Source organism: Cimex lectularius, unplaced genomic scaffold, assembly GCF_000648675.2.
Source record: "Cimex lectularius strain Harlan isolate CLEC.00 unplaced genomic scaffold, Clec_2.1 scaffold70, whole genome shotgun sequence".
NCBI lineage: Eukaryota > Metazoa > Arthropoda > Insecta > Hemiptera > Cimicidae > Cimex > Cimex lectularius.
Window position 1 is genome coordinate 1,127,501 of NW_019392651.1, and position 14,351 is coordinate 1,141,851.

At 34.7% G+C, this 14,351-nt stretch overlaps 1 protein-coding gene across 1 annotated transcript in view; it reads right to left on the reverse strand.

Moving 5' to 3' along the window:
* The window catches only part of LOC106667682 (CUGBP Elav-like family member 1), a 661,474-nt gene extending 660,265 nt beyond the window's left edge, over positions 1-1,209 (reverse strand). The window contains exon 1 of the mRNA XM_024230661.1: positions 950-1,209. The gene's annotated coding sequence lies outside the window, so the exon portion shown is untranslated. The remainder of the gene's footprint in view (positions 1-949) is intronic.
* Positions 1,210-14,351: the final 13,142 nt, after the last annotated feature.

Genomic DNA, 14,351 nt, shown 5'->3' on the forward strand with positions numbered 1-14,351 from the left:
AAAGTTACAAGATCAAATTACTCCGGTTCGAAGCTTTACAATAAATATAAAATATAAATACATTTATTATATTTTTCATAAGTACTGGAGTTTCTCAGACGCACCGGTGCAATATCAAATTATTAGTACAATAATAAGCCAAGACTGATTTTTTTTATGTTTTGTTTTGTTATATCAATTAATAGAACTGTAGTACAACTTTTCATTCACTACAATATATACAGCAATCGATGAAAAGTAACAATTCGCGGAACACTATTGGAAAACATTGTTACAAGGCAATAAACAAGAAGAGCACTTTAAAGAGCACAAAAAATTGTATTGCTATTACAGCCTTATAATTCAATAATGAGATTGTGCCAAATTAATTTTTATGAGGATAGGCCAATATGGAAAATTGTTAGATTATGAAAGTGGGAAAGAACAATATAAAAACCAATTGTTAGTCTCTCTTCTTAAAACAATTTGAGCCCAACGATTATACAATGCAAAACACTACAGTACAAGGTCCATGTACATAAATTTTTTAACACGCTACAAAATAGCTCTACAGTCTCGACGCTAGAAGACATTATAAACTGACCAAATATTTTCGTTCATTTTAACCGATTGTAGATTTCGACCAAAAGAGTTGTTAAAAACATCGAATTGAGTTCTTACGGGCTTTTGTCAAAGCCGATCAAAGCCCAAGTAGTTTCTATTCCCGGCACGGAAAAGGTCTTTTACAACTTAGCAGGAGAGAAACTTACAGTAGATGCTGTTAAATTATTCATCATTGGTCAACGGAAGAACGCTACTATTAAACATAAAATAACATTGAGTAGTCTTTAAACGGTAAGATTGGTAGTTTTTATTTTATTGAGCGTAGTAAAATGTAAATAAACATCTAACACATGTTGGTCTAAGAATAAACCTTGATCATATGATATATGTAAAATGTCAACCTTACCTCGTACGTGTAGCCGATCGAAAACAATACGTTGAATAAGTAAATAAATAAAAAAGTGTGAGTAAAATGGAAAAATTATCAACGGACACGGATATGTTTAGTTGTGTGTATTATTATTTTAAATTTTGAATTTTTTGTTTGTTTTTTTAACTCAAACACGAACACAAAACACAAAACGGGACTGAAATTTATGTCAGGCCATCTCTATAGTGGCGTGTGAGGAACCTTGGGAAACCGGCCGGCCGGCCGTCGTCTGATTGCAACCTCGTCTCTGGTTTTCCGAAGAGTAGGCATGTTTTTATTGCTTTATAACAACAATAAAAAATAAAGTAAATATTTTTGTCATCATTTTACAATACAAATATCTTCAGTAAAATTGCACATTTTATTAAAATGTTTATGCATGATCGATTATTCTTTTGTACGAATGTCAACACTTTTTAATTATTTTCTAAACAAAAATATTTGTTTATCTTAATAGCGTTTCGTTAGTTGGGAATAATTTAGCCTATACTAAGAGGTCAACGCGTGAGTTTTGGAAAATCTCGTTTTTTGAGTTCAAACTCAGTCGGAACGGTGAATAATTAATGAAGTCGAGGGTGATGGCAGCGTGACTGAGAGCACCGTTCTGACATGGTTTAAAAAATTGAGAGAGAATTTTTAGGCTCGAAGACGAGAAGTTCGTGGACGGATTTCTTTCCTGGATGATGATGTTCTGCGAAATTTGTTCGCAGAAAATCCTACAACAACAGTTCGAGAATTTGCAGAAGATCTTCCAGTTAGCAAATCGACCGTCGCTGATTGCTTTAAGGCAACTGGAAACGTTAAAAAGCACGAAACTTGGGTTTCTCATGCATTAAACAAAATTTTAAAAAAACATCACAATGATGTTTGCGCTACGAATGAATAATGGGTTCTCTACGATAACAGCGGTCTTTCTGGACAAAGGAGATGCAGTAGCACATTTTCCAAAGCCCCTTCTTATCAAAAAAAATGTGACGAAGAAACTTTGATCGGCTTCATTTGGGCTGATTTACTACAGATTCTTGAATCATGACGAAACAAACAATGCCAATATGTTCTACTCTCAAAATGAAGCATTGCACTAGGAATTTGCCATCTTTTTTGGCCAATAGGAAAAGGACGATTCTGTTACATGACAACGCCCCCATGTCTCACATGTCACATGTAACAACACGAAAACTTGGTTATGAGGTTCTACCTCACCTACCGACTACTGGACAACGTTTGACAACACAAAAATTTTAATAATCAAAAGTCGTTAGAAAATGCGTTTATAGGTTATACAGGCTACTCCTGTCACAAACATTGCCAGTAGATTCTGCATTCAAAATGGAACTAAAACGTCCTAATTAACTATGGTCCGAATCTCAGCAGTTTCGGAGTTATTCTACTTTTTTTATGATTCCACGACTTTGCTTCAAATAAACCATAATAACTGCAAAACAAGGTTTTGGACAAATGTGTTGATACCATTCAAAACTACGTTCAATTTCCAATAAGCTGTGATCAATACTAAACTTGTAAACATTCGTGAGATAAGCGTTTTAGTAGCGAGAACTTCGAAAAAAAAATGTATATTATTAATTGGAAAAAAAGTTATTTTCTCTAGTTTCCTACTAATGATTCTTTCTTACTAATGGAAACATCCCATTTAAACTTCTTCAGAACATTGTTTATAATAATTCAGATAACACGATTCGTCCAATATACAGTTACTAACAGTTGATTGATAAAATTATTATCCAAATTGTAGTGTATTTTTAATTAATGCATTATTTTAACAAATTGAATTCAGATAAAATCAATATTCATTGGATATTGCTTAATATGACTTCGTGAATTAAGTTGTGGTTTAGCCAAATCACGAGCAGAAATGGATTATACTTAAACTAACAATCATTATTAACTGTGGTATATCTTTATAATCGTGGTCTGAATCGCTAATTTATGAAATTACTGATCCTTCCCGGCTTCTATTTGCTCAGCATTTTACGTACTTTAATTAAGGCAAAAAACATTTATTAACTATTCTTTGATTTTGCACTGAACACCACACCCCAAGCCCAATAATGGCACAAGTTGGCAAATGCTGATAGCGGACTGTGTAAATAATAAATTAAAAAAACGGAAGAATCATAAATGGTGAAAAAAACTGGTTAAAGAATCAACGGAAATAAGGTAACTCACCGCCTTGCAATTCCACCCAAACAGAGATCCTCTATGTTTTTTCGGGTTTTCGAGTTGGCACTCACGTGGTTGTCGGCATAAAAGAGGGTGTTGCGGGTAAATTGGAAGATGCGAAAAGGCCAGGGTGAGGAAAAGAGAAGGAAAAATCAGAAAATTGCAACCGGGGTACTTGACGAAAACGGTTCGACCAGTCGGGGGGAGGCATGCAGTTTTCCACTTACACACGGAAAACAACAGGTGAGCTGTCGGCTTCGATTAATCAAATTCAAACCGAGGGCACGCTGGTAAACCCTTTTTCTTCGGGAAGGGGCCCCCGAAATAAACACCGCGACCGAATAGGCTAAGTGTGATTACTTCTAAGCCTCATCTCATTAAATAACAACAATATTGAATTGACCTATAATACAGAAAAAGAAAACTGAACTAATGATGCCACCTTTCTCTCCAAAATTTTTCGACTTCTTTTGAAAAGCCCTACTTTCTAAATTTTTTAATAAGTTTCTTTTATTTCTTATGATTCGGTAATTTCTATTTTTGAATTTTTAATAGTATTTAAAGTTTCAAGAAGTACATCATTTTTATTTGGCTCGCTTATGTTAAACAAAGTTAAGCACGTAACAAAAGATGTAGGCGCAAGGCTCAAATTCAACTAGTTTTGTTTGTAAACTTTAAGATGAATAATGACCTTAACAAAACACACTACACAGAGGCCTTGGATTTCTAATAATACACTGTTTCTTTTGTAGTTTAATCTCATACGTATCGCATAATATTTAAAATTCAGTCGCTCCAAGTCAAAGCAATTATAGCAACTAACCACCAAAGTCCTAATAATTTCTCCCAAGAAACATATTATTTCTACATTTTTAGCCTTCCCATAGGTGGTGAAAAGGCTCTGAAAATATCTCATTCACTAACATTCAATCCTAGGCTAGCCTACATGCGGGTTTCAGAATACTCGATATTCCTCTGAAGACCCGCCCTCGTTCATGCTAATAAATACACCCATATATTATTGTATAATTAAAATTACAATTAATCTAAAACATTAACCTAGGTTGGTGGGTTTATGGGGTACTTGATATTCCACCATAGACCCACTCATGCATACACTACTATCGCACTAATAAATACATTCACTCAAACAGCAACCAATCATTCTGTATTTACAAATTTAAAAAATTCGGAGCCTCTGGCGCATTTAATATTACAACAGTGCCTCCGCCCATTCAGTCTAAAAGATATTATAGCCTAATACTAATCTAAATCGGTGGGTCTGTGGAGTACTCGATATTCCTGCACAACCCACCCATACACACACACACTTTCGCGCCAATAAATACATTCATTCTACCCAAAACACACCATGAGAGATATATCCTAATTTGGTGGGTCTGTGGTGTACTCGATATTCCGATCACTACCCACCCATACACTCACACATTCTCGCCAATAAATACCTCACTTCAGGAAGGGAAAACGAAACCACGTGTGGAGAAGCATTAAAGGCACCTTGTTTGTTAATAATTAAGCGTGTGGTACGAATCGAACATTTTCTTTTAAATAAGAAAACCATCATTATATTCATCGCATAATGTAATTATGCCCTATTACTTATTACTGATTTATTTATACTGAGTTGAACCTATCACTTCTCGCCACCCGCGGCAAGTCCAGTTTTTATGTAACTCACAGTAAATTCAGTTCAAAATTAGAATCGACCACCCTCAGTATTGGAAGTCCGGGGGCAGACCTCGGACTTATTCGTTCAGACACCAGGGTGGGGCTATCAACTGCTAGGTCATTTCAGGCCTCCACGCAGTCAAAATCCAAACCCACTAACACTCTTAGGGCGCTGACACACGGAGCGGTTTTGACCGAAGGTTTACCGCTTCGGTTTTGCTAGGTTGTGACACATGCAGCGGTATGATGTGCGTTTTGGCCGAAGCGGTTTTGTTTTCTCTCAGTTATTAAATGTATCCTACAGCAGTGCATATAAGCATTGAAAGTCGCAAGGTGTTATTTTGCAGTTTGTATAACAAGTCCTGTTTAATAAATATAACGTTCTGTAACTGTATGTAACTTCGTGTATTAGTTACAGCCTTACAGACCATTCCCCCAATGCAGTACTTTTTTTTTCTTCGATGAACATTCCATGGAACTGGCTACAAAGTGAAATCTCACAGTTATCTACACACTACCTCTCGTTCGGTTTTCTTTTCTCTATGAAGTTTTGAAAAATAGTCTTTAAAAATAAATATTAAATTGATTTATATTTAGATGGGATCTCGGGTAGCCGAAAAAGCGTGTCGGACTCTCGGCTTAGATCCTGCAGTTGAAGGTTCGATTCCCGTTTCGCTCCCCACCAACAAAAAAAAATCAATCCTCTCTGATCAATAAAAGTAAAGTAATTCCTGTTCAGAGTCAAAGAAGGTTTAATCTACTTTTCATTTTTCATACTATAATTTAAAAGGCACAGAGCTGGGATTTGAACCAGGTCCCCTTCCTCCTCCAGATAATATTCAAAACAAAATCTTTATTAAACTAGTTACTACCATGTATCACCGACAGTCATACGCATACTTTGTACCCGTAAAGCTGTAGAAATCATTTAATTATAGGGTGATGTACTTTCAAGTAGTTGTAAAGTTAAAAGAGGCCCTGGAGGAAGGTGAGTTCGTTTTAAAAACGGTTGTTACTGTACAGCACCGTACAATCTGTAAATACTTAGATTTTTTCCCCCATTTTTAGTGGTGGTTAAGTATCAATATGGAAAGCTCTAGGTGTCAGGAAGTTGAGAATTAGCTAAAATTCTATTATTTATTAATCTTATTGAACTGGCATTGGCCCATTCCCCATGGAGTTCCCATGGATGAAGAGATACTTCTGGTGTCTCTGTTGTACTATCGTTGTAAGAAGAGAAGGGAGAAAAAACACAGGAGAATATGGGTTCATCCAATTGTCGAGAAGAGAAGCGAAAGAGGGCATTTTAAGAATTTGTTTTCAGAGATGAGGAAACACCCTGAAGAATGTTTTAACTTTACCAGGATGTAAATGGGCAGTTTTGACGAGTTACATAGTAAAATAAAATGCCGCATTACAAATTTTTTTTCTCCACGTCTATTTTTTGCATCTTAAAAGTAAATTAGAAGTGGGGTACGAACAGCTCAAATAAACGCCACGTGTGTCAGGGCTGATGCAATACTTGGGTACCACTCACCGCCTGGCGTTTTCAAAACCGACGCGTTGGGTCGTCTCCGCCACCGACCGACTCGGTTTGAAAACCGACAGGCGGTTACGACCGCTACGTCTGTCAGGTTAATGCAACAACAATGAACGACTCACCGCCTCGATTTTTCTCGCGATAAACGCTTCGGTCAAAACCGCTCCGTGTGCCATCGCCCTTACACATCTTAAATATATTTTATCCTATTTACATGCAACACAATTCTCATATCGGGTGGCAGTGCTATAAGTTTTTTGTAGAGCCAAGGAAGGCACCCTTCAATTAAATGAGACACATACGCGGCCTATGGCCCAAAAGTGTCAACCTCGCATCCTTTATTCTTAATCGGGGGAAGATGACCCCTCTTTAGGGTCAGATCCTCCGAGGGCTATTACGCATAATTTACTAATTGCATACAGTTTTAGTTTTAATTCATTCTTATTTTTTGCGAGTTGTGCAGATAAAGTCAAGAAGTATGTAGTTTTTTGGGTAAAAGTTTAGGTAAAATTTAAAATATGTATAAAAAGGTCCTTATATACGTTTTACATTTTTAATTTTATTTAGATGCCTCAAGATAAGAAATTTATGATTATTGAGGTAAAATAAAATATTTAGATGCGTTAGACAAAATGCTAGTCAACAAAATTAATAAGTGATAAAACAGTATGTGTCAATTTCAACGTGCATGCTTCATCAAAAATGTGATGTGATTCGTATCCTTTTGCCATTTGAAATCAAGTTATTCCACGTTTTTGAAGCACATAACGAATCCACTTCTCACAATTGCGATCATTATGTGACCGCGAATGTATTCGCATCGCTGTCGAATTGATTTAATGATAATCTCAAATTGCGCTTGTTAGCATAACGAGAGCATTGAAGGTCCGAAACGAAAATACACGGTGGAGACCTTTTCTTTTGAACGCTTATGATCGCAAACAACATTGAATCAACCTTTAAATGTGGAAAATAATGATTCATTCATGTGTTTCAGTGTATTTCCCTATGCTTTGCCATTTAATTAATTGATATTGTAAGAAGTTTATGACGTTAATTCTGAAATATTCTATTGACTGCTGTTTAACCGGATAATCAATAGATTGACGTGAACAGTTTTATAATAACATTTCTTTTCTGGTACGCCTAGCAGTGTAAAAAACTGTAATAATAACTATACTACTAAATATAATAAGTGGTATACTATGAATTCGTACTGATGAATGTTCCATCATTGAATAATATAATTAAACTCAATATAACCGTTTTTTATTGCGCACCTATACAACTCTTTCTTGCAACCTTGCAATTCCTCTATCAATTTTTTTAGTATTTACGACTATAAAACTAAGCAAGTAATTTTACAGTATTGGAAAATAAATCAAGGGAAAGGAGGGAAACATTTCACAGCATATTTACTTGCTCAGCATGTACAAGATTTGCATCGGAATATTTCAACTGATTGCACTCCTCCAAGGATCAACATGCAAAATTACACCTTAGGGTTGTCCACTATCAATTCACTAAAGCACTCATAACATCTTCCTTCGTTCTAGAATAATTAGATCGCTAACCGTTGCTTAGAATAAACGTCCAGCTCACACTTAAGACGAAGTATTTTAAAAATATTACTAAATAATTAGTGCATATTCTATACTCTCCGACGTAGAAACGTACTCCTATCGTACTTTTCAATGCACCTAAATCAGCCGCGTCCGCATATTCATCGACAACCTGGAACCAGATACCAGGCTATAATTGCAGGAACTTATTTGACGTAAAACATTCTCACATACATTCACTATTTTTCGTAGTCTGCTCGACCAATTAATATCATTCAATTCTCACATACAGTCAAACCATCAAACTTGACTTCAGTGATATTCTTATATTATTCTCAGTGATATTCTGATATTCTTGCGTGTCATGTCGAGAGTGCCAGTGAGATTTTGCTATTTACAAATACACTAGGCAATGAGAAAGCGGACACCCTGGCAAGAAAAGGGGCTGCCACACCGCTAATAGGACCTGAACCCTTCTGTGGAATAGGAACACACACTATCAACGAATACCTCAGACAGAAGGATAAAAAGAAAATGAGCGAACTTTGGAATTCACTTATTGGACATAGACAATCCAAGAATCTTCTAACCAACTTTGGCAAGAAAGAAACCACAGAATGTGTCAAAGGAAGCAGGAACAAACTGCGAATCCTAACAGGATTCCTGACAGGACACTGTAGATTAAATGGACATCTAAAGAAAATTGGAATAATCCAAGATGGCACATGCAGATTCTGCAAAGAAGCAGAAGAGACACCAACACACTTACTAACAAACTGCGGAGCTACACTAGCCCGCAGGAGGAAGTCTTTGGGATGTACAATGTGACCATAGAAGAACTACAACCACTGAAACCGGGCCTATTAATCAAGTTTCTTGATGAAATAGGACTCACCGATGTGCTTTAGGCAGAGCACAGGGGATACAATAGCTCTTAAAGGGCGCAGTATACCACACCCTGAATTATTACATCTATCTATCTTACAAATACACTGGCACTCTTGACACTACACGCAAGAATGGCACAATTACACAGAAAACAAACAATTTGAGTGAGTAGAAATACTTTGATTGAATATAAAAAATATATTTTGCATTGTATAAATTCACTTTTCCACATCCAAAATGTAATTGTAATATGTAAACAATGTTTGTATATCCCAGGCCCTGAAGATGATCTCAATAAAGATCGAAACGTTTGCACGATAAAGAAATTATTTTTCTGAAACCTACATCACACCAGACCGCATCTCACGATTTCTAAATAAATGTGTTAACAATTTGAGCTCAGAATTCCCAATCAAAACTATTTTCAAAAATAGTTAATGTTTCATTCTGCGAATCCAATCACACAACCCAAAAATACCCTTTGTTATAGATGTTACACAAATCCCTTTTCAGGCTTTCATTTAACCTAAGACATGTCCTTGCGACTTGTTGGTCAAAGACAGTGTACTGACTGCTTAATATAAGTGGTGATTTCGTCGCACTAGTATCAGATATTTTTATTTTATGTAACACCAAACATGTGTAACATCCCTTACAAAAATATTATCCACACAAAAAATAGAATACATTAAAGATAATAATAAATTAGTAATAATATAATATTGATTAATTAAATAATAAATAAACACAAAAGGAAAAAAACTAAAATCAGAACAAATTTAATTAATGTTGTGAGTTGGTTGGATCTTCAGGAGGTCAAATGACGTATGAATTTTAAGCAAAACGAGGAAAGAGCTTCCGGGTTTCAGCCGAGCTTTCGGCGATTTATATTGCCATCCTGAGGGCCTAAATTTATTGAAAACAATTTATAAAAAACAATTTGAATCAAGTTGAAAAAAAGACCACTTTCAACAGCATTCATTGATACACCCGTTGTCTTCAACTTTTGTTTAGATTGTCCAACATATTGTGTCCTGCAACCAGCGCACGATCATTTGACCTCCTGAAGGTCCAACTCACAACACCGTATACTGCAGGTCAATAACCTCAACTTCAAATTTAATTAAATTTAAGTAACCAATAGGGAAATTCAATCAAAAAGTAAAACAACCTGAATGGAGCATGATGGGGCATAGGTCAGAAAGCTAGATAACGAACCCTGGCTCCTACGCCCGAGAGGAAAGGTTTTTATTTCAGAAGGTATTTAGATCAGTTTTCAATTTATTTTCCACTTTCCATTTATGGTTAGTTATTAGATAAATGATTTTATTTTCTTGAGTATTATATTTTTATTTTTATATAAGCGAATTTGATTTTAAATTTCAATAAGTGTGTTGTAAAATAAATAAAAATTATATTTTTTTTTTTTTTACTTCATTTATTTTTATGTACAACTGTACATTTATTATATACAACCAGTAGATTGGGTAATTTGTGTTTGTTGCATTACGGGCGTTATGGAGAATGCTACCCATTGGCAGTTGCTCTGGATTAATGAAATGATATTAATCATTTAAGAGGACTCTTATCCATATTCTTTTCAGACGTTTACGTGGTAATTTTGGGGAATGGAGTAATCCTATTTGTGTGTTAGTGTGATTTTGTAATTGACTATGAAAACGTCTGTAATGTGTTTTGATGGATGAAAAAACTGTTGGCATTTGAAGAATATCTGCGAAGTGTGTCATTGTTTACGTAAAAAAGGCCAGAAACAATTAGTCTTAAAATTTTGGATTGAAAATTTTGTAATCTTTGAATATTGGAATATTTGGCCGATCCATAAACTTGGCACCCGTACGTCCAAAAAGGTTTGAGTAGGTATGTGTATGTCGAAAGTTTTGATTTTAATGGTAATTTTGATTGTCGGTTGAGTAGGTAATAAAACATTTTATATCGTTTGTTGAGTGTCTGTTTTTTTAATCGATTCCAAGTTAGTCTTCTATCAAATGTAAGTATAATTATAGCAATTATACCAATCAATATTTTCTTTTTAAAACATACTATACGAATAAGTATAAAATTGTTCCCTTAAAACGTCTGGGATAAGTAATATTTTAATTGCCGGCCATTGCACGAATAGGAATACTTAATTATCCACAGAGAGGTGAAACATGTTTATGTTTTGTAGTATTATTAAAGATCGAGAGATTTTGTAAATTTCTTGTAAGTCTGATGTAATTTACAAAATTAATTGTTCAAATTGTCCGGCAACATACATCGGAATTACATTCCAATACTGGATAAGAGGGTAAAACAACTTTTTATGTAAGGTGTTAAGTTTAATCTTTTTCTTTTTACTTTTCGTTTAATATTCCATTGAGCATTAATAAAGAAACGACATACAAGTAACATGCATGTAAGTTTGATGTAATTTATAATATCAATTGTTCAAATTGTCCGGCAACATACATCGGAATTACATTTCAATATCTGGATAAGAAGGTAAAACAGCATATCCACGATTGCAAAAAAAACCAAACAAAATCCTACATCCGGTTTAGACTGGTGTAAACTATCTAAGTGAACTGCTGTTAATTTGTTTCTTTGTGCGTTGTTTATGTTAAACGAATTGGGCCATTTTTTGTCGATTTTGTATGTCGTGTTGTAATTTCATTCTTATCTGTATTGCTGAGGGTTCTTGATGGTTATGTGTGAGTTGAGTTCGACAAGTTATTACATGTTTTTTGTAACTGTCTTTTATTTTTCGTCCTGAGTCCTGTATTCCTAAAGTTCGTGTAGTTTTTAACAGAACTTTAATATTTATTTGAATTAATTAAACCTTTTATCTAAGGTGTTAATTTTAATTTTTTTCTTTTTAATTTTTTTAATTTTTAATATTCAATGAGCAATAAAGAAACGACATACAAGCAACATACAATTGTAACATATGGTATGACGTATGAGAGCATTTTTGACAATATGTGAAAAGAAAAACCAAATTGTGCACTAGTTAGTTGGCAAGATCATTTGTAATCATTCTCACTTTCAATCACACAATATCAGTGAGCAAAATCGTTTAAAAAATAGTTCGTCATGATGACTGGTATTATAGAATTTGTTCATGTAATAAATAAAGTATGAAATAAACTTGATTTTCATTCATTTTAATACTGAAATAATTGGGATAATTTATTTATTAATCTATATTTTTGAACTGTGTGAAATACTTGGTTCAAAATTTATATTTTCATCTACACGGTGTATACATAAGTTTTGAAATTCACCCAGGCGCTGAAGATGACCCGAAAAAAGGTCGAAATTCGGCGAAATAATATAAAAGGTGGTTTTATAAACTACTTCATTCTTGGCCGCTCCTCCCGACTTAAAAAATTAAAGTATTTATTTATTTCTGTATGTTATTATTCATCAATATTAAAATTATTATCAATATGTAATAAGTTGATTATACTATTTTACATTGTTAACAATCTTTTAGTACCTAAATCGACGATAGTTGGCTCCAGTTCATGGATCAACCTGTTACTTGGATGGATTAGTAGTTCTACTTGTTAATTATTTCTGAAAGGGATACAGAATAAGCAAGATAGATATGTGTTATGTTTCAAAATATAAATGTTTCTTTATATGAACTAAAAGAAAGAAAACTAACGTTGGGAAAATGTTTACAATTACACTGCAAGTTATAACGAGAAGAGGAGATTTTGGAAGGATGAACGATCTAAATAATGAATGGTGTTTGTTCAGGGCGAACTCAGCAGAAGTCGCTTCCTAATCAGACGTCTGTCAACCGGTTGAACATGCAGAATGACAGCAGAATCCTCATTAGCAGAGATTTTCCCGATGGCTCCTTCAACCCTTTTCCATCTCCCGGCCGACACTATTCGTGAAGATTAATATGAAAATTCTCACTGGGATAGTTATTGAAGCAATATTCTATGTCATTACTTTACTTTCTACTTTAGTAACTCTGGAATTTGCGACATAGAGAGAATTAAATTTATTTTCAAACTGTGAAAAAACCCAGAGTTAGAGATTCCGCTGCAAGACTCGTTTAAGTGGAATAATGCAAATAATTGCGGTACGACGCAGGCTGTGGGGATACTTGTAACTTCGCCATAATCCCAAACCCTTGAGCAAGTACTGGAAACTCTCCCCAGATCTAAGCACATAATTTCATCGAGATAGAAAACTTTTTAAATGTCTTGTTTTACGTGCTTATAAATAAATACATTTTACAGAATTTCACGGTTGTTCTGAATTTAAACTCGTATTTACCGGTTAAAAAAAGTTAGGGCTGTGCTGAGAAATAAAGGAATAAAAAGAAAGTATCGATCTAAAAAACATTTAATAGCCGGATAGGAATTACTAAAAAGGGATTAGCTTATTCTATTTAGAGGAAGTTGACATAATATTAATATCAGAGTAGAAATGACATGTCTACATACATATGTTATAAAGAAAGCTAGGATACATTCTTGGAAGACACTAGCATTAATATGGAAAATATAAAATATAGCGTGACTCTCACATCTGGAAATATCTGTTGTGCCGGTAGTATAAGATATAAAGTGTAAATTAGGCCTGTCCCGAGCTTGACCGTAAGTAGCATTACATCTTGCTGAAACCATATCAAAGTCTAGTTCATCTATAGATGTACAAACAGCTACTGTCATTGATCTGCACAAGAACTATGATCTTTCAAACATAAAAGTTTTCGTGAAGATATACTTCAGTTTAATTATTAAATCCATTACAGTTCGTGGTCCGATTGACCAATTAACTTTTTTCAATTAATTAATATTCATGAAAAGTATTGGTTGAGATAAAAAAGTCAGCGCCACGAGCGGGATTCGAACCCACGATCTTCGGCTAAATACGCCGCTGCTGTACCGCTTCAGCAAACGTGACTTCGATTCGTTTGGACACTAGGTTTTTAAGTCAACCTATACCTATCATAAATATTAATTAATTGAAAAAAGTTAATTGGTCAATCGGATCACAAACTATAATGGATTAAATAATTAAACTGAAGTATATCTTCACGAAAGCTCTCTGTTGCCATTTCATTTGTCGCCGAGAATCAAATAGATGATTACACGACATTTGAAAAATGGCAAAAAGGAAGGAAAATTCAAAAGGTGGGGTTGAGATGGGAAGTTAGTGTCCGAGTGGATCGAAGTCACAAATAGCTCAAGTGGTAGAGGATCGGCGTATTTAGCCAAGGGTCGTGGGTTCGAATCCCGCTCGTGGCACTGACTTTTTTTTATCTCAACCAACACCTTCCATAAATATTAATTTTTATTTATTTAGCACAACCTGCGCATAGCACAATTATTAACGTTGATGTCAAGGAACACAAACACTGCCAAACGAATCGAATAGGTGTGTTAGCAGAAGTAGCAATAACATACTTTATTCGCTCTCTAAGAGCAGGTCGCGTGTCGATTGTCATTAGAGACACCTAGGAGTACTATTATGAACTGCCCCGCAGGAACGT